Source organism: Carcharhinus amblyrhynchos, chromosome 2 (assembly GCF_965287045.1).
Source record: "Carcharhinus amblyrhynchos chromosome 2, sCarAmb.v2.hapA, whole genome shotgun sequence".
Classification (NCBI taxonomy): Eukaryota; Metazoa; Chordata; class Chondrichthyes; order Carcharhiniformes; family Carcharhinidae; genus Carcharhinus; species Carcharhinus amblyrhynchos.
The window spans coordinates 88874003-88896088 of record NC_137325.1 but is presented as its reverse complement, the minus strand read 5'-3'; the positions used below and the strand labels follow the sequence as shown (position 1 = coordinate 88896088).

Sequence of the window (22086 nt, the reverse complement as noted above, 5' to 3'; positions counted from 1 at the left end):
TTATTAGATCTGCGCGTGGCCAGTTATCCACTTGGGTTTTGCTTTAATGTTTATCTTCTTGTTCACCCTGGAGATATACATCCATGTGTCTGTTCCCACCTCAGCCCATCTGTTGCTGAATTCTTCATCTATACTAATCTTTACTAATATTGATTGGAATTGCTATAGCTGTAGCTCGTTAGAGGGGTCAGTTTTTGTACAAAGCGTGCAGGAAGGTTTTTTGACTCAGTATGTAGATAGGCCAACTAGAGATGAGGCTATATTGGATTTGGTGCTGGGAAATGAGCCAGACCAGGTGCTAGACTTGGAAGTTGGTGTGCATTTTGGTGATAGTGACCACAATTCGGTTACGTTCACCTTAGTGATGGAAAGGGATAGGCATGAACCTCGGGTCAGTAGTTTTAGCTGGGGGAAGGGTAATTATGAGGCTATTAGGAGAGAATTAGGAAGCATAGGTTGGACTAGGAGACTACAGGGACTGGGAACGTCCGAAATGTGGAGTTTTTTCAAGGAGCAGCTACTGCGAGTCCGTGATAGGAATGTCCCTGTCAGGCAAGGAGGAATTGGTCGAGCTAGGGAACCGTGGTGCACTAAAAAAGTTGATTCGCTGGTTAAAAAGAAAAAGGAGGCTTATGTTCGGATGAGACTTGAGGGCTCAGGTAGTGCACTAGAAAGCTTTAGATTGGCTAGGAGGGAGTTGAAGAGTGAGTTAAGAAGGGCTAAAAGAGGACATGAGAAGACTTTGGCTGATAGGATTAAGGAGAATCCTAACACGTTCTATAGGTATGTTAAGAACAGAAAGTTGGTTAGGGCAAGATTAGGGCCAGTTACAGAGGGAAGTTGTGTGTGGAACCGGAAGAGATTGGAGAGGCATTGAACCAATATTTCTCTTCGGTGTTCACGCAGGGGGACATAAATGTAGCTGAGGAGAACACTGGGTTACAGGGGCGTAAACTAGACAATATTGCAGTTGATAGGGGGAATGTGCTGGATATTCTTGAGGGTTTGAAAATAGATAAGTCCCCTGGGCCGGACGGGATTTATCCTAGGATTCTCTGGGAGGCAAGAGAGGCGATTGCAGAGCCTCTGGCTCTGATCTTCAGGTCGTCGTTGGTCTCAGGTATAGTGCCGGAAGATTGGAGGATAGCGAATGTTGTCCCATTGTTTAAGAAGGGGAACAGAGACTTCCCCGGGAATTATAGACCGGTGAGTCTTACTTCTGTTGTGGGTAAGGTTTTAGAAAAAATTATTGGGGATAGGATTTATAGTTATTTGGAGAGTAATGAATTGATTGGAGATAGTCAGCATGGTTTTGTAGCGGGTAGGTTGTGCCTTACTAACCTTATTGAGTTTTTTTGAGAAAGTGACCAAAGAGGTGGATGGGGGTAAGGCAGTTGACGTATATATGGATTTTAGTAAGGCGTTTGATAAGGTTCACCATGGAAGGCTTCTGCAGAAAATGCAGATGTATGGGATTGGGGGTAATCTAGGTAATTGGATCAGGAATTGGCTAGCAGATAGGAGCCAGAGGATGGTGGTTGATGGTAAGTATTCGTCATAGAGTTCAGTTACGAGTGGTGTGCCTCAGGGATCTGTTTTGGGGCCACTGCTGTTTGTAATTTTTATTAATGATCTGGATTAGGGTATAGTTGGGTGGATTAGTAAATTTGCTGATGACACCATAAAATTGAAGAGGTCCGACAGGTTAAATGTTGCAAAGTGGATTCTACTGGCTGGCAAATCTAGAACTCGAGGAATTGTTTCAGGATAAAGGGGTCAGCCACTTATGATTGAGATTAGGAGTTTTTTTTTACTCAAAGAAGCTTTGTCATTCTCTGGCTGTTACAGCTGTGGACACAGTTTTTGAGTATACTTTGAGGCCAAGATCAATAGATTTTGGACTTGTGAATTTGGGTATCAGGCAACTAGTGGAATCAAGGTCAAAGATCAATGATGATCTTACTGAGTAGCGTGGAGGCACTGGCCTGTGTTGTCCACATCTGTTCATATTTATGAGCTGAGGAGAAGTTCTTTTACTTTGCACTTAAAGGGTCTGTTTTCAGAGACCAATCACACTATTTTGCAAAAAAGTAGTGCAATGTCTTTTGCACATGGAAGTTAAACAAAAACAAGATGCTTCAGATTATTTTTTCCATTTACTACATAGCTTTGAAATTTGGAGACTCACAATTTGTAATCAATAGTAAGAAATCCAAACTGTTTTCTAATTTGACAAGCATTTAAACACTATTTTAAAAGTAGCTTCCAATCAACCCATGGGACAAGTTGGTGATGGAAAAACAAAGTCAGATGCCTGGCGCAGAAATCAACTTAAATTTGTTACATTTGTCATTTATTCTTTGATAATTAAATATTTTAATTTTATTTCATAATCATATAGGGCAGAAGAAGCCCTTCGGCCCATTGAATCTGCACCAATGTGCGAGAAACACCTGAACTCCCACCTAATCCCATCTACCAGAACTTGACCTGTAGCCTTGAATGTTATGATGCGCTAAGTGCTCATCCAGATACTTTTTAAAAGGATGTGAGGCAACCCATCACTACGAGGCAGCGCATTCCAGACCATTTGCTATTTGATAGCTATTGTAATGCACACTCAGCTTATTAATGTTCTTATGACTGGAATATGCGTCTCATGTCATACATATTTAAGGATATTTCTTTTGTTAAACAGTACTGGTCTGACTTGCCACTATTTCCATAAGAAATTTGGCCTTTAGATTATTTGAGTTTGACATTCCTGATTTGGGAAAAACCTTTTGGTCAGAGAAGGAACAACTTTGGACTTAACTTTAATAAAATAAAGGATATCAGCGAGAGAACATTTCAATGAGCACATGAGAGGGAGATATTGTCATAAAGAAAAAGGGTGGAACTAAGAACTTCCTGAATATTCATGGGCATACAGTTAGATAAACAGAAAAATGTAAAGTCCAATATTGAGAGCACAATACTCCAGGAAGCTCAGAGGATCTATGAATAATAAAATAAAAAGGAAATTAGGAATGCAAAAGAGACGACAAGAAAATATTGGCAAGTGATAGAACAAAACTCAAGACGTTTCATAAATAACAGCATGGATAAAATTGACTGTTTTTACAACAACGCTAATTACAGTCTAATAGAGGCAAAATACTGTAGGTGCTGGAACCTGAGGCAAAAACAGAAACTGGAAAATCTCAGCAGGTCTGACAGCATCTGTGGAGGGAATAGGGCCAACATTTTGAACTTGGGTGACCCTCCATCAAAGCTGAGACTTTCCAGCATTTTCTGTTTTTATCATAAGTCTTATTTCCACGACAGATTTGTCAATCTCTCCTTTGCCCCGACCTACCTCCTCTGCTCTATTTCCAAATATATAATTCTTTACATTTTTACTTTTCTTCAGTTCTGTAGAAGGGTCATTTAAGACCCAAAAAACATCTTCTATTTTTATGACACTCATTACATGTTCCATTTCTAGGGTTTTAGCACAGAGTGCTTCTCGGTGGAGAATGCAATGAAATGCCCAAATATCATTACTGAATTGTCATTCAAGATTTTGTTTTAATCTTGCAGCTTACTCCTGCCTTCATCTCTGAAATTCATCAATATTTCAGATATTTTTTTCCCCCGTTTCTTATTGCGGCTTTGATTTGTCCCGAGTTCATAACTAATACCTAGGCTTTGTTGCAATAAAAAAAAAACAGGCAACAGGAAGTAAGTTTGCAGGGAGACTTGGACAGGTTGCAGAGCTGGGCCGAGAGGTGGCGGATGGAGTTTAATATGGAGAAGTGAGGTAATTCACTTTGGCAGGAATAACAGATGTGTCGAGTATAGGGCTAATGGGAGGACTCTGAATAGTGTGGATGAACAGAGGGATCTAGGTGTATGTGTACATAGATCCCTGAAAGTTGGGAATCAAGTAGATAAGGTTGTTAAGAAGGCATACGGTGTCTTGGCGTTTATTGGTAGGGGGATTGAATTTAGGAGTCGCAACGTCATGTTGCAACTGTACAAGACTCTGGTGCGGCCGCACTTGGAGTATTGTGTGCAGTTCTGGTCCCCACATTATAGGAAGGATGTGGAGGCTTTGGAGAGGGTGCAGAGGAGGTTTACCAGGATGTTGCCTGGTATGGAGGGGAGGTCCTATGAGGAGAGACTGAGGGATTTGGGGTTGTTTTCGTTAGAAAGAAGGCAGCTAAGAGGGGATCTTATTGAAACATATAAGATGATTAGAGGTTTAGATAGGGTGGACAGTGATAGCCTTTTTCCTCAGACGGAGAAAGCTAGCACAAGGGGGCATGGCTTTAAATTAAGGGGGGGTAGTTATAGGACGGATGTCAGGGGTAGGTTCTTTACCCAGAGGGTGGTGGGGGATTGGAATGCCCTGCCTGCTGCAGTTGTAAATGCACCTAGTTTGGGGGCGTTTAAGAGATCCGTGGATAGGTTTATGGATGGAAAGGGATTGGTTTAGGTTAGAGGATCATTGTTTTTTAACTGGTCGGCGCAACATTGTGGGCCGAAGGGCCTGTTCTGCGCTGTAATGTTCTATGTTCTATACCTTTGTCACCTCCAGACTAATTTCAGTTTTCCATTCACCACCTTCATGGAATAAATTTCAGTTTATTCAATACTATGCCCACACCCTATCCTGTAGCTTCTGCTTGCCCAAATGAGTGACTTAGGTCAGCTTTCAGTTTTCAATCTTACATTTGCACATGAGAATGTCAAATTTAAGTCCCTTCCTGGCCCTTCCCTGTAACCCCCACCAACCCTGTGGCTCTGAGACTCTCTCCAGTTCTGGCCACTTGTGCATTCCACAGTTTGTTTTCACTCCATCTAGCTTGTAAACTCTGGAATGTCTTCCATAATTCTCTATGCACCTTTCTAAGACCCTGCTTTGGAACTTACTCCTTGGACCAAATGTTTGATGTCTCCTCCTAATATTACCTTGGGCTCAATGTAGTTTTTATCTGAACTTTTTGTGAAGCATCTTAAGCTGTGTATGTTAAACATTATGTAAATCAGTCTTTGCAATTTACAGGTAGATGATCAAATGAGTTGCTGTTGCACTTTTGCATAACATATGAAGGGAAAGGGTTTTATCAATGCAGTGCATTAACTGACTCATTCTAATGCCAAAAAAACACTGGAGCATAGCATCCACTGCATGATTTCCCTCAGTCAGTTGTTTAGTTCAGCAGTTAACTACAGCTGTATGATTTCTTTTCTGTTTAAAGTGGAAATAGTCCTTTTTTTCCTCTCTTTTTGGCCCAAAAGATTTTGAAGGGTGGGAACTAACAGCAAAGTAACTAAAGTTTGTCGAATAAATTTAGTGGCGAAAAAAAATCAAATCCTATGTTTTTGCAAGTAAGGCAAATGTTGGGTACTGAAGTCCCTGTATACTGAATTTCATGATATTTAATTTCCATGCTACCTCAACTACTTTTAGATAATTGAGAGTTCTGCATGCACAATTCAGCATTGTGTTGTAAACTGTGAATTTGATTATAGTGGATGAAGTGAACTTGTGTAATTAGGCAACCAAGACAGTATCCAGCAGAAAGAAAAAGTAGTACGGTAAGAAAGTGGAAATAGATATGAAGAAAATAATGAGATATCAAAAATAATGTTTTTATAAACTGCGGCAAAAGAGGACTCTGGTCTGATTCAAGATGATGCCCACATGATTGTAATAGAATCATACAACACAGGAGGATAATAGGGAAAATAGGCTTATTAAATGTGTACTTTGCTTTTCTTCTCAGAGGAAGTGGACAAAATGCCAAGGGAACCTATGAATAAGCCAAAGGGAGGATTAATTTAAAATTTTAAAGAGAGTAATGAGAAAATAACGGACACAGTCAGATCTCGAGGATCTGATAGTGTTGCGTCACTCCTTAACTTGAGTTAAAGTAGAAACCCTGATCTATAGGTTCATCAACTGTGGTAGAATTTTGCTGGAATCTGTCTTTGGAAATAACAACGGAACACTTAAGTGTACATTTGGTCACTAGTGAGCTGATCAGCGTGTTATTATACGTCTATGAAAAATGTTCGTTTGCCTGGGGTATGTTCAAATCCCATCACCTCAATGATGTGGTCAGTAATGGGAGATCAACCAACACCAACATGGCAGTTATTCTCGATGGCTGTGCCTCACGGTTACACTATGTTGATCCTTCATCCAGCCTTTCACAAGAGCATAATGAAATTCTTCTTTGGGAAAGGTTTTACTTAAATATCATGTTCAGCTTGTGCAAAATGGAACCTCAGTGAATTACATCTTTGTGTGGCCAGTTGCCTTTACAAGGATTTTTTTTTCCACCAGTCTTGGTAATGATCTTGTTTACTGGTATGTCAAAGTTTTGTGAATATTTGCATTGCTGACCAATCGATATGCATTCTCTCAATGCCGGGTGACAAATCAATGGAAAGTTGGTGTTCAGATGGCAGACGCGGTGTAATTTTCTGTGTTCTGCCAGAGTAGTAAATCACGTTTTGAGAATCATGTCCACTACCTGACACGGCCCTTAAATTTTGGAATTTCAACTATCATCACATGTTTGAAGGCGTTGAGTCAGATGGCTGCGCAGGTGGAAACATGATCATTTTGACAATTCTTGTTAAGTCCTTATGTCACTTTGCACAGTTCAAATCGACAGTACGTGTTCATTCTTAATGGTGTTGAAATGGAATATGTGCTACACCAGTCTTGCCCATTGGCTGAGAGTTTGCTCCTGGAATTGGCGGAAGGCAACGGCAAATGCCTTCTAATTAATAACTGTTGTAATGACCATTCAGTGTAATTATCAGTGACAACGTGTTTGATTTCCCCTAAGAAAAACTGAGTCAACCTTATGACTAGGTATATGAGAAATCAGTTATTAGGCCAAGTCATGGGATCAACTTTTAGATTATCTAGTTTTACATGAACTGTACACAATATTTCCAAGGTACGGTGTGTGGAACTTGGTGCTCCCATCTACCCAGTGTCCTTAACCTTCTAGGTGGTGCATGTTGCAGGTTTGGCTGCAATTGTTGAAAAAACTATGTTGTTGCAGTTGCAATGCATTTTGTCAGTGGTCCACATTGCACTGAAGATGATGAAGATAGTGAATGCTCAAAGTGTGGATGGAGGGTCAGTCAAGTAGATAGCATTGTCAAAGTTGGGGACAAATCATTTGGGTGCCGGATCTGCATTCGTCCAGGCAAGCAGCGAATATTCTGTCATGCTGTTAAATTTGTGCCTTTTAGCTGGTGCCAAGGGCTTTGGAGAATCAGAAGTATCGCTAATCACAAAGTCTATACAAACCAAAGAATATCTAACCTGTGACCTGCTTGTGGAGCCACACTGCTTGGTCCAGTTCAGTTTCTGGTTAATGGTGGCTGACAACATGATGTTGGAGGACTAGACGATGGTAATGTTGAATGTCAAGGGGCAGTGGTTAGACACCCTCTTGCTGGAGATGGTCATTCCTGACTCTTTAATGGTGCAAATGTTGTTTTGTTAATTGAGGAGCTGCAAATATAACTGACTACTGCTGACATCCCCACTTTTGTCCTTTATCATGGCGGGAAGGTCATTAAAGTGGCTGAAGATGGTTAAACTTAGGACAGTACCCTGAGGAACTTCAAAGGTGATGTCCTGGCAAGGATAATTGACCTGCAACAGGCACAGCGATTGTTTCTTTTTTTTTCCTATTTCTTATGTTCTTAGGACATGGTTGACTTTTGCTCAGGCTTCTTAATGCCACAAATGCTATCTTGATGTCAAGGGAAGTCACAGTTACTTCACGTCTTGAATTCAAACTGGCATGGAGTTGTTATCATTGCCTTCTTCCAATGTTCTGTCAGAAATTGGTGGCTTTCAAGGAGGGTCATACACAGCCTTAAATGGTTATGAATCAAACACGGTAACTGAGCCAGTGATCAGCCATCCTCTAAGGAAGAGCGATGAAGCCTTGCTGGCAGATTTTGGAGCTAAAAAAATGAATTCAAATGTAGGATGCAAAGGTGGCAATCTCTTTGATTAACACAGAAGCCGGCAGAAAATTCGGACGAATGTTTGGTTGAAGAGACGATACAGGAAATCTGTAGTTCCTGGGGCACCTAGACCAGTTGTGGAGGAGATGGGAATTGTGCACGTCATACCTGTGCCACAGCAGGGGCTTGTCGAAAACCCTGATGGGGAGCTTTGTGAATACTGCAAGAGAAAGGTCGAATGGGTTTGACAGGGATATGGGAAATTGAGCATTGATTCAAAAGGGAGAGAAGGAAATATATAAGGAGGAACGTGGAATGTCAAGAAAATAAAGCCGTGTCTGTCGAAGTTGTGGTGAAGAGGCTACAAGAAAGCATCTGTCTAGCAATGGGAGGAAAGAGACATACATGTTTGTCTGCTGGCAAGAGGGTATGGCTGTGAGAAAGCATCTATCTGTGACATGGGGGGAATACGGAATTAAGAGACTTTACAGTTCCACTTTTTCTCTCCTAACTTGCTTACAGAAAAACCTGTTGAAGTACGCAAAACCTGTACTCCAGATCCAGCAGGACTTTCTTCCGTCTTTGCATGGTACCAATTGATTTTCACTTGTAATACTTATAAAAACAGAAGTAATTAATAGCAAAATAAATTTCTAACACTGCTCATTGGCCCCATGAATAAGGAAATAAATTGACATGATCTCTTGCACAAAAAAAATTGCACACTCCTTTGTTTAGAAGGCTTATGAGATGAGGCTATATAGATTAAACGGCAGGACAGTGGCAGAGTGCTTGGCAATGCTGCCTCAGCACTAGGGATCCAGGTTCAGTTCTGGCTGTGGGTGACTGTGTAGAGTTTGTATGTTCTCCTGTGTCTACGTGGATTTCCTCCAAGTACTCTGGTTTCCTCCCACTGTAAAGATGTGCAGGTTAGGTGGACTGGCCATGGTAAATGTTATAGGGCTGTGAGATAGGGAGGGGGAGAGGGCCTAGGTAAGATATTCTGTCAGAGTTTGTAGAAATTTGATGGGCAATGTTGGTCTCCTTTCTTAAATTTTCTATGAAATAAATGGAGGAGCAAATTCATTATGCCGATTGACCTGCAAAGAATCGAAGGGAACTAGAAGGACAAAAAGTTTAGGCATATTGCTGAGAAGGACAAACAAAAGGACTGTGATGACTTTGTAATACTTTAATATTAATTGGAATGAAATGTATAGAATCTCAAAACTTTCAAATCCGTTTAGGGTAAGTGGCAAAGGTGCAGGTTGCATCAGGCTCATGAAAATTTATAAAACATTATAAATTCTGCTAGTGCAAACGTAAACGGTGGTGAGACACAGTGCACGTGTTGCTTTTAATCAACAAGCACATGTAATCAGCAATACGTGTGAAGCTTTTGAGCAGAGGCATCAGTTTCTCTGTCTTGGGTGTGCTTTTAACTGGAAATCAGCATTTGTGTATACGTACGTAACTTTGAACTGTTCATGAATATTATGTTGTCATATAAAAATATAATTAACCATGCCTATGAAGGAAAAAATAGACAAAGAATAAAATGTTTTTTTAAGGAAATGGAAATAATTGCACTTGTTACTGAAGCAAGTGGAAAACCTTTATGCTTGCTGTGTTTGCAAACAGTATCTGTTGCCAAAGAATGCAACATTAAAAGACACTATGAAACATACCACATTGATATTTATGGCAATTACACAGGCAGGCTATGAGAAGACAAGTTGGCAGAACTTGAATAGTTTGAAAAAGCAACAATGTTTGTTTACAAATGTAAGTGACAGCACATTAAAAACAAGTTTTGTATCATAGAATCATAGAAATAATAGAAGCATAGAACCCCTACAGTGCAGAAGGATGCCATTCGGCTCATTGGGTCTGTACCAACCACAATCCCACCCAGGCAGTACCCTCATATCCCTATATATTTACCCACTAATCCCTCTAACCTGCGCATCTCACGATTCTAAGGGGCAATTTTTAGTATGGCCAATCATCCTAACCTGCACATCTTTGGACTGTTCAGTCCAAAACAGCTTCAGAGCCATTTTCTGAAGAAGAGTTCATAAATGCATGATGAAAACTGACCATTGTCTGTCCAGATAACCAGTTTTTTTCCAAAATATTGGTCTTTTTGAAAAGAATGGTGGTCAATGGAATGTGTGAATTATCAAAATATTTGGCAAATCATCATCAACTCTGGGAGAAAGGGAAAGCTTTTATAGCCATTTCAGTCGTGATTGAGAAAAGTGTGGAAGCATGTGACGTAGCATAGTTGGCTGTTTTTATTTATGGTACTGATAAAAGACTGATGGATTTATGGAGTTAGTGTTGACAGGGCAGACATTTTTAATATTGTAAAAACAGATTAGATAAATTTGACATTGATTGGAGTAGGGTGCTGAGCATTTCAGAGATGAAGCATGATCGCTGGTGGGCAGAAAGGCAGGAGTAAGCTGCAGGATTAAAACAAAATCTTGAATGACAATTCAGTAATGATATTTGGGCATTTCATTGCATTCTCCACCGAGAAGCACTCTGTGCTAAAACCCTAGAAATGGAACATGTAATGAGTGTCATAAAAATAGAAGATGTTTTTTGGGTCTTAAATGACCCTTCTACAGAACTGAAGAAAAGTAAAAATGTAAAGAATTATATATTTGGAAATAGAGCAGAGGAGGTAGGTCGGGGCAAAGGAGAGATTGACAAATCTGTCGTGGAAATAAGACTTATGATAAAAACAGAAAATGCTGGAAAGTCTCAGCTTTGATGGAGGGTCACCCAAGTTCAAAATGTTGGCCCTATTCCCTCCACAGATGCTGTCAGACCTGCTGAGATTTTCCAGTTTCTGTTTTTGCCTCAGGTTCCAGCACCTACAGTATTTTGCCTCTATTAGACTGTAATTAGCGTTGTTGTAAAAACAGTCAATTTTATCCATGCTGTTATTTATGAAACGTCTTGAGTTTTGTTCTATCACTTGCCAATATTTTCTTGTCGTCTCTTTTGCATTCCTAATTTCCTTTTTATTTTATTATTCATAGATCCTCTGAGCTTCCTGGAGTATTGTGCTCTCAATATTGGACTTTACATTTTTCTGTTTATCTAACTGTATGCCCATGAATATTCAGGAAGTTCTTAGTTCCACCCTTTTTCTTTATGACAATATCTCCCTCTCATGTGCTCATTGAAATGTTCTCTCGCTGATATCCTTTATTTTATTAAAGTTAAGTCCAAAGTTGTTCCTTCTCTGACCAAAAGGTTTTTCCCAAATCAGGAATGTCAAACTCAAATAATCTAAAGGCCAAATTTCTTATGGAAATAGTGGCAAGTCAGACCAGTACTGTTTAACAAAAGAAATATCCTTAAATATGTATGACATGAGACGCATATTCCAGTCATAAGAACATTAATAAGCTGAGTGTGCATTACAATAGCTATCAAATAGCAAATGGTCTGGAATGCGCTGCCTCGTAGTGATGGGTTGCCTCACATCCTTTTAAAAAGTATCTGGATGAGCACTTAGCGCATCATAACATTCAAGGCTACAGGTCAAGTTCTGGTAGATGGGATTAGGTGGGAGTTCAGGTGTTTCTCGCACATTGGTGCAGATTCAATGGGCCGAAGGGCTTCTTCTGCCCTATATGATTATGAAATAAAATTAAAATATTTAATTATCAAAGAATAAATGACAAATGTAACAAATTTAAGTTGATTTCTGCGCCAGGCATCTGACTTTGTTTTTCCATCACCAACTTGTCCCATGGGTTGATTGGAAGCTACTTTTAAAATAGTGTTTAAATGCTTGTCAAATTAGAAAACAGTTTGGATTTCTTACTATTGATTACAAATTGTGAGTCTCCAAATTTCAAAGCTATGTAGTAAATGGAAAAAATAATCTGAAGCATCTTGTTTTTGTTTAACTTCCATGTGCAAAAGACATTGCACTACTTTTTTGCAAAATAGTGTGATTGGTCTCTGAAAACAGACCCTTTAAGTGCAAAGTAAAAGAACTTCTCCTCAGCTCATAAATATGAACAGATGTGGACAACACAGGCCAGTGCCTCCACGCTACTCAGTAAGATCATCATTGATCTTTGACCTTGATTCCACTAGTTGCCTGATACCCAAATTCACAAGTCCAAAATCTATTGATCTTGGCCTCAAAGTATACTCAAAAACTGTGTCCACAGCTGTAACAGCCAGAGAATGACAAAGCTTCTTTGAGTAAAAAAAAACTCCTAATCTCAATCATAAGTGGCTGACCCCTTTATCCTGAAACAATTCCTCGAGTTCTAGATTTGCCAGCCAGTAGAATCCACTTTGCAACATTTAACCTGTCGGACCTCTTCAATTTTATGTTTTAACAAAATCGCGAGAGTGGCTGCCAGTAGCACCATGGAGCTCCATCAAAATTGGAGTCAGTGGGAATTGGGGGAAAACGTCCTTCTGATTGGGATCATACCTGAAACAAAGGAAGATGGCTAGTTGGAGCTGGAGGAGGTGACTGTGGTGGTTGAAGGTCAATTATTTCACGTCCATGACATCATAGAGTTCTTTCGATTAGTGGCCTCGGCCCAACTATTTCAGGTCCCTAATCAATGACCTTCCTGCTATCATAAGATCAGGAGTGGGGACGTTTGCTGCTGATTGCACAATATTCAACACTTGTTTCGATTCCTCAGATACTGAAGCAGACCATGCCATAATAGCAGCAATAACTTCCTTACTTTTGTACTTCCAGCTTTTTCAATTGAGGCCAATGTGAACATAAGAACATAAGAAATAGGAGCAGGAGTAGGCCATCTAGCCCTTCGAGCCTGCCCCGCCATTCAATAAGATCATGGCTGATCTGTCGCTGCTCAGTTCCACTTTCCCGCCCTCTCCCCATAGCCCTTAATCCCCTCTCATCAAAAACCCATCAACCCGCGTCTTAAAAATATTTAGCGAGGCAGCCTCCACCACTTCAACAGGCAGAGAATTCCAGAGATTCACCACCCTTTGAGTGAAGAAGTTCCTCCTCAACTCCGTTCTAAACCGCCCCCCTTTTATCTTGAGGCTGTGCCCCCTAGTCCTACTGTCTTTTTTGAGCGGGAAGAGTCTCTCCACCTCTATCCTATCCATCCCATTTATCATCTTATACGTCTCAATGAAATCTCCCCTCATTCTTCTAAACTCTAACGAGTACAAGCCTAGTTTATTCAGCCTCTCCTCATAGCTCAAGCCCCTCAACTCCGGTATCAGCCTAGTAAACCTCCTCTGTACTCCCTCCAAGGCCAAAATATCTTTGCGCAGGTGCGGCACCCAAAACTGCACACAGTACTCCAGCTGCGGCCTCACCAATGCCCTATACAGCTGCAGCAAGACCTCCCTACTTTTATATTCAATCCCCCTCGCTATGAAGGCCAGCATCCCATTCGCCTTCCTGACCACCTGCTGCACCTGCAAGCTGGGTTTTTGCGACTCATGCACAAGGACCCCGAGGTCCCTCTGCACCGCCGCCTGCTGCAGTTTTTCGCCCCGTAAGTAATAGTCCTTCCTACCATTATTCCTACCAAAGTGGACCACCTCACACTTGCCAACATTAAATTCCATTTGCCATTTCCTGGCCCATTTGCCCAGCCTATCTAGATCCTTCTGCAGACCCTCCACACCCTCCGCACAATTTGCCGTTCCCCCAATCTTGGTGTCAATCTTGTGCCATTTGTTTTCTAATTTATAGCCACAGCATCACTTGCAATGGCTTCTCTTACCGCTCTTGCACCATTATCTGTCTGTACAAGAACTCTGGATCACATACCAAGAGGGCATTGAGAAAATATTTGTAGAAATGGGGATGGTAGGGATAATTGATGCAGTGAAGGTGATGTGTTGGAAAGGCTGGCTCTGCTTAGATTGGATAAATCGTCTGTCCGATGGCTTGTAACGTAGATCGCTAAAGGAAATGGGGGTGGAGAAGAGCAGAAGAAGATAGCAGAAGGGTTGCCATAATCTTTCAACCCGCCCTTGATATGGGGGAATACCAGAGGATTCATGCCGCCATATACATCGTACCACCTTTTCTTGTTTCTTCATATTCTCTATCTTCTTTATTGTGCATGAAGCCCTGGCTTTGGATTTCCTAACTTTCCCACTTGTTGTAATGTATCTAATGTGTAGCTGAATGTTTTCAAAAATCACTTGTTCTGTTACAGTATTTATATTTTGCCCTGACTAGGGTCTACTCTCCTTTTATTGGAATTAGTTGCCTTCCAATTTATAAGTTCTACTTTAGTTTGTTCCTTGCTCTTTTCCATTACTAATCAAAATCTTTATGATGTGACAGTTGCTCTCACAAGTGTTCCTACGTAGGCATTTGCTCCGCTGAGCATCTCATTCCCCAGCATCAAATCCTGCACAATGCCTCTGCCTCTGTCCTAGTTGGACCAAGAGCACAAGGTCAAGGAAGTTCTCCTGAACATATTTCCAGGTGTTCTAGATTTTCCAACTGGGGGATCAACCTCTGTTTAATCGGTGAAGTTTCTTCAGAATTTTCTGTTTCACTGAGATTGCTGCTTATTTTTATTTCCAGAGTGGATAGGTCCTAGTTACATAACCTTTCATCTGAGGACAACCCCCTCATTACACTCAATTTGGTGCCGTTAGAGATAGAGGTTGTGGGTTTAGACATCTGTCAACAGAGCCTTGGCAATTTGCTACAGTGCATCTTGTAGGTAGTGTACACTGCTATCACTGTGGAATGTGCTGGATGGGGTGCCAATCATGCAGGCCAGTGTGTCCTACATGATGTTGAGCTTCTTGAGTGTTGATGGGGGAAATGGAAAATATCCCAACACTCATGACTTCAGGAACGGTCAGGAGGTAAGTCCTCGCTATGGTGGCACAGTGGTTAGCACTGCTGCCTCACAGCGCCAGGGACCCAGGTTCAGTTTTAGCCTCAGGTCACTGACTGTGACATTCTCCATGTGTCTGCATGGGTTTCTTCTGGGTGTCCTGGTTTCCTCCCAAGGTCCAGAGATGTGCGGGTTAGGTTGATTGCCCATGCTAAATTGACCCTGGTGTCAGGGGATTGGCAGGGTAAATATGTGGGGTTACAGGAATAGGGCCTGGTTGGGATTGTGGTCAGTGCAGACTCAATGGGCTGAATGCCCTCCTTCTGCATTGTAGGGCCTGTATGAAAATTCAAAGCCCCCAACCTTTTCTTGTAGCCATAGTATTTATGACCAGTTCAGTTTCTGGTCAATGGCAAACATATGTTGATGGGGGAATTCTGTGATGGTAGTGCTGTTGAATGTCAAGGGAAAGTTGGTTAACTTCTTATTGAAATTGATCATTTCTGGACATTTGTGGTGTTAGTATTACTTACCACTTATCAGTCCAAGCCTCAATGTTGGCCAGGTCTTGCTCCACGTGGGTGCAGAATTGGTTCATTATTGGCTTACTGTGAAATAATCAGCCAGTGTCTCCACTTCTGATATTGAGATGAAGTCATTGAGGAAGCAGCTGAAGTTGGTTTGACCTGGAACTCATCCAGTGGTGTCCTGCAGCTATGGTGGTTGTCTTTCACAGACTTCTTGTTTTGTGTGTATGTTTTGGTTTCTCAAACCCCCCCCCGCCCCCGAATCAATTCCGTTTGACGGAATATTACTAGGACTCCTTGCTGCCACAATGTTGTTAAATGCTACCTTGATCTCAAGTATAGTTATTTTCTTCCCACATATGTAATTTTGCTCTTCTGAGCTTTGAGCTATGTAGTTTGGTACGATGCAGTTCATTCTGGAACACAAAAATTCAATGCTGTCGCTAGGATGTTGTCAGGGCCCTGTAGATTTTACTGATTCCAGTGCCTTTAGCTGTTTCTTGATATCACAATGAACATAATTGGCTGAAATCTGACATAAGTGATGCTGGGGACCTAAGGAGGAAGCTGAGATAGGTCATCCCATAGCAAGCACTTCTTGCTGAAGATGGTGGTAAATGCTTCAGTCTTATCTTTTGCACAGTTGTGCTTGGCTTCCCCATCATTTGAGGATGGAAATATTTTTGGAGCTGCCTCAAGTTGTTTAATTGTCCACCAACATTTCTGATTGGATGTTTTAAAGTTGATTATTACTGTCACAAGTAGGCTTACATCATCACTGTAATGAAGTTACTGTGAAAATTAGAACTGCAGAACTTTAAACCAGTCTGTTGCTTTTGGAGCTGCTTAAGTTGTTTATTGCATTGCTTCTGCTGTTATCATGCATGTAGTCCTGCTTTGCCACACTGAAGCCTCATTTTTAGGTATGCCTAATGCTGCTTCTGGCATGTTCATCTATACTTAATGAACCAGGATTAGTTCTGTGGCTTGGCTGTTCTGTTGCCTTCACCTCTGAGCCAACTCCTGTCATCAGGGGTCATCTCTGTATCTGCCTATAGTATTTTATCTTGGCCTGGATCCCCCTCCCAAGTTTATTAGCATCCTGATCCTTTTTCAAAACTGTCAATGTGACATTGGCTTGTCTGGATTTCTCTCTAAATTATCTCTGTCTGAAGTTGCTAAATTCTGTTCTCATGTCCAGTCCTAATATTGTTATCAAACCTGCTGAGAAAGATAATGTTGCTGTCATTTGGCACAATGACTGACACTTCCTTCCCACTCTCCTGGAACATGACCCTACCACTGAACGTTAAACCATCGTCTCAAGGGCTGATGGTTTAATGTTTAGTCCCACTTACATCATTTATATTTGGAAACCATCCTTTCAAAGTTAGCCCAACTCCAAAAAACTTGCTTCTATCCCCCTCCCAAGATCCACAAACAGGACTGCCTTGGTAGGCCTATCATTTCAGTCTGTAACTGCTGTACTGAACTGTTTACTTCCTATCTTGACTCCCTTTTTCCCCTTGGCTAATCTCTTACAATCTATATCCACCAGTTTCCTGCACACAAATCTACACCATGGGCATCTATCCTCACTGGCCTTGTCTAAGGGCTTGCCACTGCTTCTTTAAATTGAAGCCCAACCACTCATGATGCACAATTGTCCTTCTCTGCTTGGCTGAACTTTGAACACCTAATTTTACTATAGAATAAAATCCAGGGCTCAAGTGGGCTCTTAATACCTGCATAAATCCTGGATATACTTGTCTTTTTGGGAAACATCCCCTATTCCAGCCCAATTTTGCCACCGCCGCCGCCTTTTTTCCTTTTTTCTTTTTCTTTTTCTTTTTTTCTTTTTTCTTTTCTTTCTTCTTCTTGTTTTTTTTCTTCTTCCCCCACCACCCCCGGCCGCAAATCTGGTACTGTGATGTATCCGTGCTCACTGTGAAATAAAGCATTGTTTCTGGTTTCCACCCTTCATTTGGCCAATTTCTGACACTACCCAATCTTCCCTGGCTCCTCAGCCTGTCCTCAAAGCGGAGACAATCAATCAATATTTGTTATTAGCCCACTGATGTCTGCAGGTACCTATTTCATCGTCCTCACTCTGTTTTCTGTAAGGATGATACAGTAAGCCCTCACTTTTAAGTCGCCTGTTTTGAGTTATTTAGATTAGATATTGGTCAGTTGTTTAGCATTGGGAATTTTGGTTTGATCTTGATTTGTGCTAGGTGGGATGTAGGATTGCATGACTCTATCAGGGCCTCCTCATCAACAGTCCAGCTTGTATGTTACCTCTGCGACATGCAACTTGAAGCTACTTCTATTCCAATGTTGCTGTTCCTATCTTGCTGCTCACCTCTAGATTCCTCAGCCTCAGAGGGTTCAGTAGAGGTAAGCAAAAAAGGCGAGAGTGTGAGGGTTGGCTAACGACCCAAGGGGTTGGAGTGGGTGGTTCGGTGAGCCCCATGTGCAGGTATTGGGAGAGGCAGAGGTTGCAGGAGAGACGAGCAGATGAGTTATTCCATCTATGAATATAGAAATTTAAGAACTAGAACACTTCCACTTGCAAGGTATATTATGTTTCAATGTTTTTTTTTTGGGAAGGGTCCTACAGAATTCAAGTACAATTTTTACATTGGTTCCAATGGGACAGTCTGGTTCATTTTTGCTTGAAGTTGCATTTATTAGGAATGCTACTGCAAGTTCAACTTGGATATATTCAGTTTTCCCAGTTTCTCTGTTTCCATTTTAAAATATAGAAACATAGAACAGTATAGCACAGTACAGGTCCTTCAGCCCTTGATGTTGTGCCAAGCTTTGTCCAAAACCAAGATCAAGCTGTCCCACTCTCTATCATTCTGGTGTGCTCCATGTGCCTATCCAATAACCGCTTGAAAGTTCCCAAAGTATCCGACTCCACGATCACAGCAGGCAGTCCATTCCGCACCCCAACCACTCTCTGAGTTAAGAACCTTCCTCGGACATCCCTTCTATATCTCCCACCATGAACCTTTATAGTCATGCCCCCATAGAAACAGCTACATCCATCTCAGGAAATAGTCTCTGCACGTTCACTCTATTTATTCCCCTCATCATCTTATAAATCTCTAAGTTGCCTCTCATCCTCCTCCGCTCTAAAGAGAAAAGCCCCGGGTCCCTCAACCTTTCCTCATAAGACCACCCTCCAAACTAGGCAGCATCCTGGTATATTTCCTCTGCACTCTCCAGTGCTTCCACATCCTCCTTATAGTGAGGTGACCAGAACTGCACACAATATTCCAAATGTGGTCTCACCAAGGCCCTGTACAGTTGCAGCGTAACCCACGGCTCTTAAACTCAAACCCCCGTTAATAAATGCTAACACACTAAACCTTCTTCACGGCTCTACCCACTTGAGTGGCAACCTTCAGAGATCTGTGGATATGAACCCCAAGATCTCTCTGTTCCTCCATGTTCCTCAGAACCCTGCCTTGACCCTGCAATCCGCATTCAAATTTATCCTACCAAAATGAATTGCCTCGCACTTATCAGAATTAAACTCCATCTGCCATTTTTCAGCCCAGTTCTGCATCCTATCACTGTCTCTTTGCAGCCTACAAGAACCCCCCACCTCATCCACTACTCCACCAATCTTGGTGTCATCAGCAAATTTACAGACCCACCCTTCAAACCCTTCCTCCAAGTCATTGATAAAAATCACAAATAGCAGTGGACCCAGCACTGATTCCTGTGGTACATCACTGGTAACTGGTCTCCAGTCTGAAAATTTTCCATCCACCACCACCCTCTGTCTTCTATGAGACAGCCAGTTACTTATCCAATTGGCCAAATTTCCCTCTATCCCGTACCTCCTTACTTTACTCATGAGCTGACCAAGGGGAACCTTACCAAGCACCTTACTAAAATCGATGTATACGACATCAACTACTCTACCTTCATCCACACACGTAGTTACCTCCTCAGAGAATTAATCAAATTTGTGAGGCAAAATTTACCCTTCACGAATCCGTGCTGACTATCTCAGATTAAGCTGCATCTTTCCAAATGGTCATAAATCCTATTTCTCAGGACCTTTTCCATTAACTTACTGACCACTGAAGTAAGACTGATCGGTCTATAGTTACCAGGGTTGTTCCTATTTCCTTTCTTGAACAGAGGAACAATGTTCACCACTCTCCAGTCCTATGGCACTATCCCCGTGGACAGTGAGGACCCAAAGATCAAAGCCAAAGGCTCTGCAATCTCCTTCCTCGCCTCCCAAAGAATCCAGGAATCCTGTTCTGTTGATGCAGTCTTCCTGCCAGCACTTATGGTTTATTTTTCTTTTGCTTTGGAGAATTTCCCCACCATGGTTGAGCAGATATTGTCCATGTTTATCCCTTCCCAGAATCATGCTTGGGTTCCTTTTGAATTCACCTTCCACCCCACCTCTCTATTCAGTGGATCATCATTGTGCCACATCCGGTGTGATGCTACTACCTGATGCATCTTCTCTTCAAATCTTAAGACTGTTTCCTCTATGACACCTAAGCCCTCTCGATCATTCCCCCATTTCCATATAAGTGCAGGAGATGCAACTCCTTCACTCATATTTCTTCTCTCCTCACCAACTGCTGCCCTAAGCATTTCTTCCAGGTGAAACAGTGGTATTTGTGTACTTTCACTTTTGTGTTGTTGAAGCTTTCTGTCTTGCACACATCAGGACAGATTTACAAGAACACCAAATTTCAAAGGAGACATGAGAAGAGGGTGCTGATTGGTTGGCCATTGGACTCTTGTAGTGGGGTTGCCATGGATAATGCACTAGGGAACAGCTAACTGCCAAGCTTCCATTTAAATTAAAACCAGGCAGGCTGACTCTGGTCAAGGCATTGCTATGGGGTATGAACCAGGGAATGGCTGCCCCAAGCTTATTTTTAGTTGAAAAAAGCACAATGTGTGGAAATCACTTTTCTGTTTACAACAGGCAAGACCATGAGTACATAAATGTAGCCTCTGACACATATAAGTTAAACTGTGAGCCCAACTAATAATCTTACATTAGTTGCTCATGTGAGTTTCAGCGCAGTCACAAGTGTTGTCTAATTGTGGAATTACATCTAATGTTTGATAGAGTTTAATCAGCATGGTTGGTTGAATATGGTCAGTACTTTATCTGCTGCAAACTTGTGAAGGGATGTGCTGTTTAATATGATTCCTGTATGTTGGCACATAGAACCTATATATCTTCTGTGTTCTCCTTAAAGCTGTCACTTTGGGGTATAATAAAATTTAATGACTTTGCCTTATTTATTTATTTATGACATTTTCCCAGTTGTAAACCCCTTTTTCCTCCCTCTGGAAATCTAATAACTGAACATAACGGACCTTTTTTAATCTCTTAAATGCAAATTCCTACCCATCTCTCCTTTACCTGTAGAACCTCCAACTCAGCCTTATGCAGTTAAATGTGACTGCTTTTCAAAACTACACCCTTTGATGTTTTAAACCTTGCGTTTCAACTGTCTTCAGTTTAATTCAATTAATCACACGCATACATGCATACACCACAATCCTGTTTCACAGAATAATACGACGAACCCAAATATTTGTTTTCTTCATAAGGCTGAATCACAAAATTTAAAAGAGCAAAAGTTTGCAGGTTGTGTGGCGATGCATGATTTAAACAAAGGAAGAGTAGGAATTCAATATTGTTGAAGTTGAGATTTTTTTTGAAAAAGACTTCACATTAGTAGGCAGTGCATTACAGACCTCAATTGTGGAAAGCAAGTGGAAAAGAAAATTTGCAGTTCGGTTAAAATGGATGAGTCTGAATAATTGAATTGTTTGTAACAGAGTAAATAAATGAAGCAACAATGGAATTCCTAAAAATGGGTACAGGAACCCCTCATGATGTACCTTAATGGACCAAGGGTAGAGGCATTGCTATATCTTGCAATGGGACTCCACTCGTTGGAATTTAGATGAATGCAAGGTGAGCTCATCAAAACGTATACGATTCTTAAGCTGCTTGACAGGGTAAATGCTGAGAGGATGTTTCTCCTTGTGGGAAAGTGTAGGACCAGGGGACTTTGTCTCAGAATAAAGGGGCACCAATTTAAGACTGAGATGAGAAGGAATTTCTTTTGAGAATTTAGTCTTTGGAACTCCTTTGCACTGGAAGCTATAGGAATAGAGCCCTTGCGTATATAGAAGGCTGAGATAGATTTTTGATCAACAAAGGAAGGGTGATGGAGAAAGGGCAGGAAAGGGAATCAAGGAGTGACGGGGAACTTTTTATTAATGTACTGGAGCCACAAGTAGGCTTACGTTAACACTTCAATGAAGTTACTGTGAAAATCCCCTAGTCCCCACACTCCAGCAGCTGTTCCGGTACATGGAGGGAGAATTTAGCATGGCCAGTGCACCTGACCAGCGCGTCTTTCGGACTGTGGGAGGAAACCAGAGCACCCAAAGGAAACCCACACAAACACGGGAAGAATGTGCAGACTCTGCATAGACAATGAAGCCGGGAATTGAACCCGGGCCCCTGGCGCTGAGAGGCAGCAATGCTAACTACTGGGAAAGGACATGAGGAATGTCGAATCAGCCATGATCTTTGTTGAATGGTGGAGCAGGCTAAAGGGGCTGAATGGCCTCCTGTTCCTCTGGCTTCGGGCCTTTTGTATCTGGTAGATGAGATTAATGTAGGTGAGCACGTTGGCAGTCATAATTTGCAG

General features: G+C 41.6%; 1 protein-coding gene across 11 annotated transcripts in view; it reads left to right on the top strand.

Annotated features, from left to right (window-relative positions):
- Positions 1–22086, top strand: part of LOC145356352 (growth factor receptor-bound protein 10-like) — a 188097-nt gene that overhangs the window by 33552 nt on the left and 132459 nt on the right. For 2 of the 11 annotated variants that reach the window (XM_080209047.1, XM_080209032.1), the window contains one exon: positions 21203–21341. The exons of the other annotated variants lie outside the window; for them this stretch is intronic. The gene's annotated coding sequence lies outside the window, so the exon portion shown is untranslated. The remainder of the gene's footprint in view (positions 1–21202; positions 21342–22086) is intronic. 11 annotated transcript variants of the gene reach the window in all.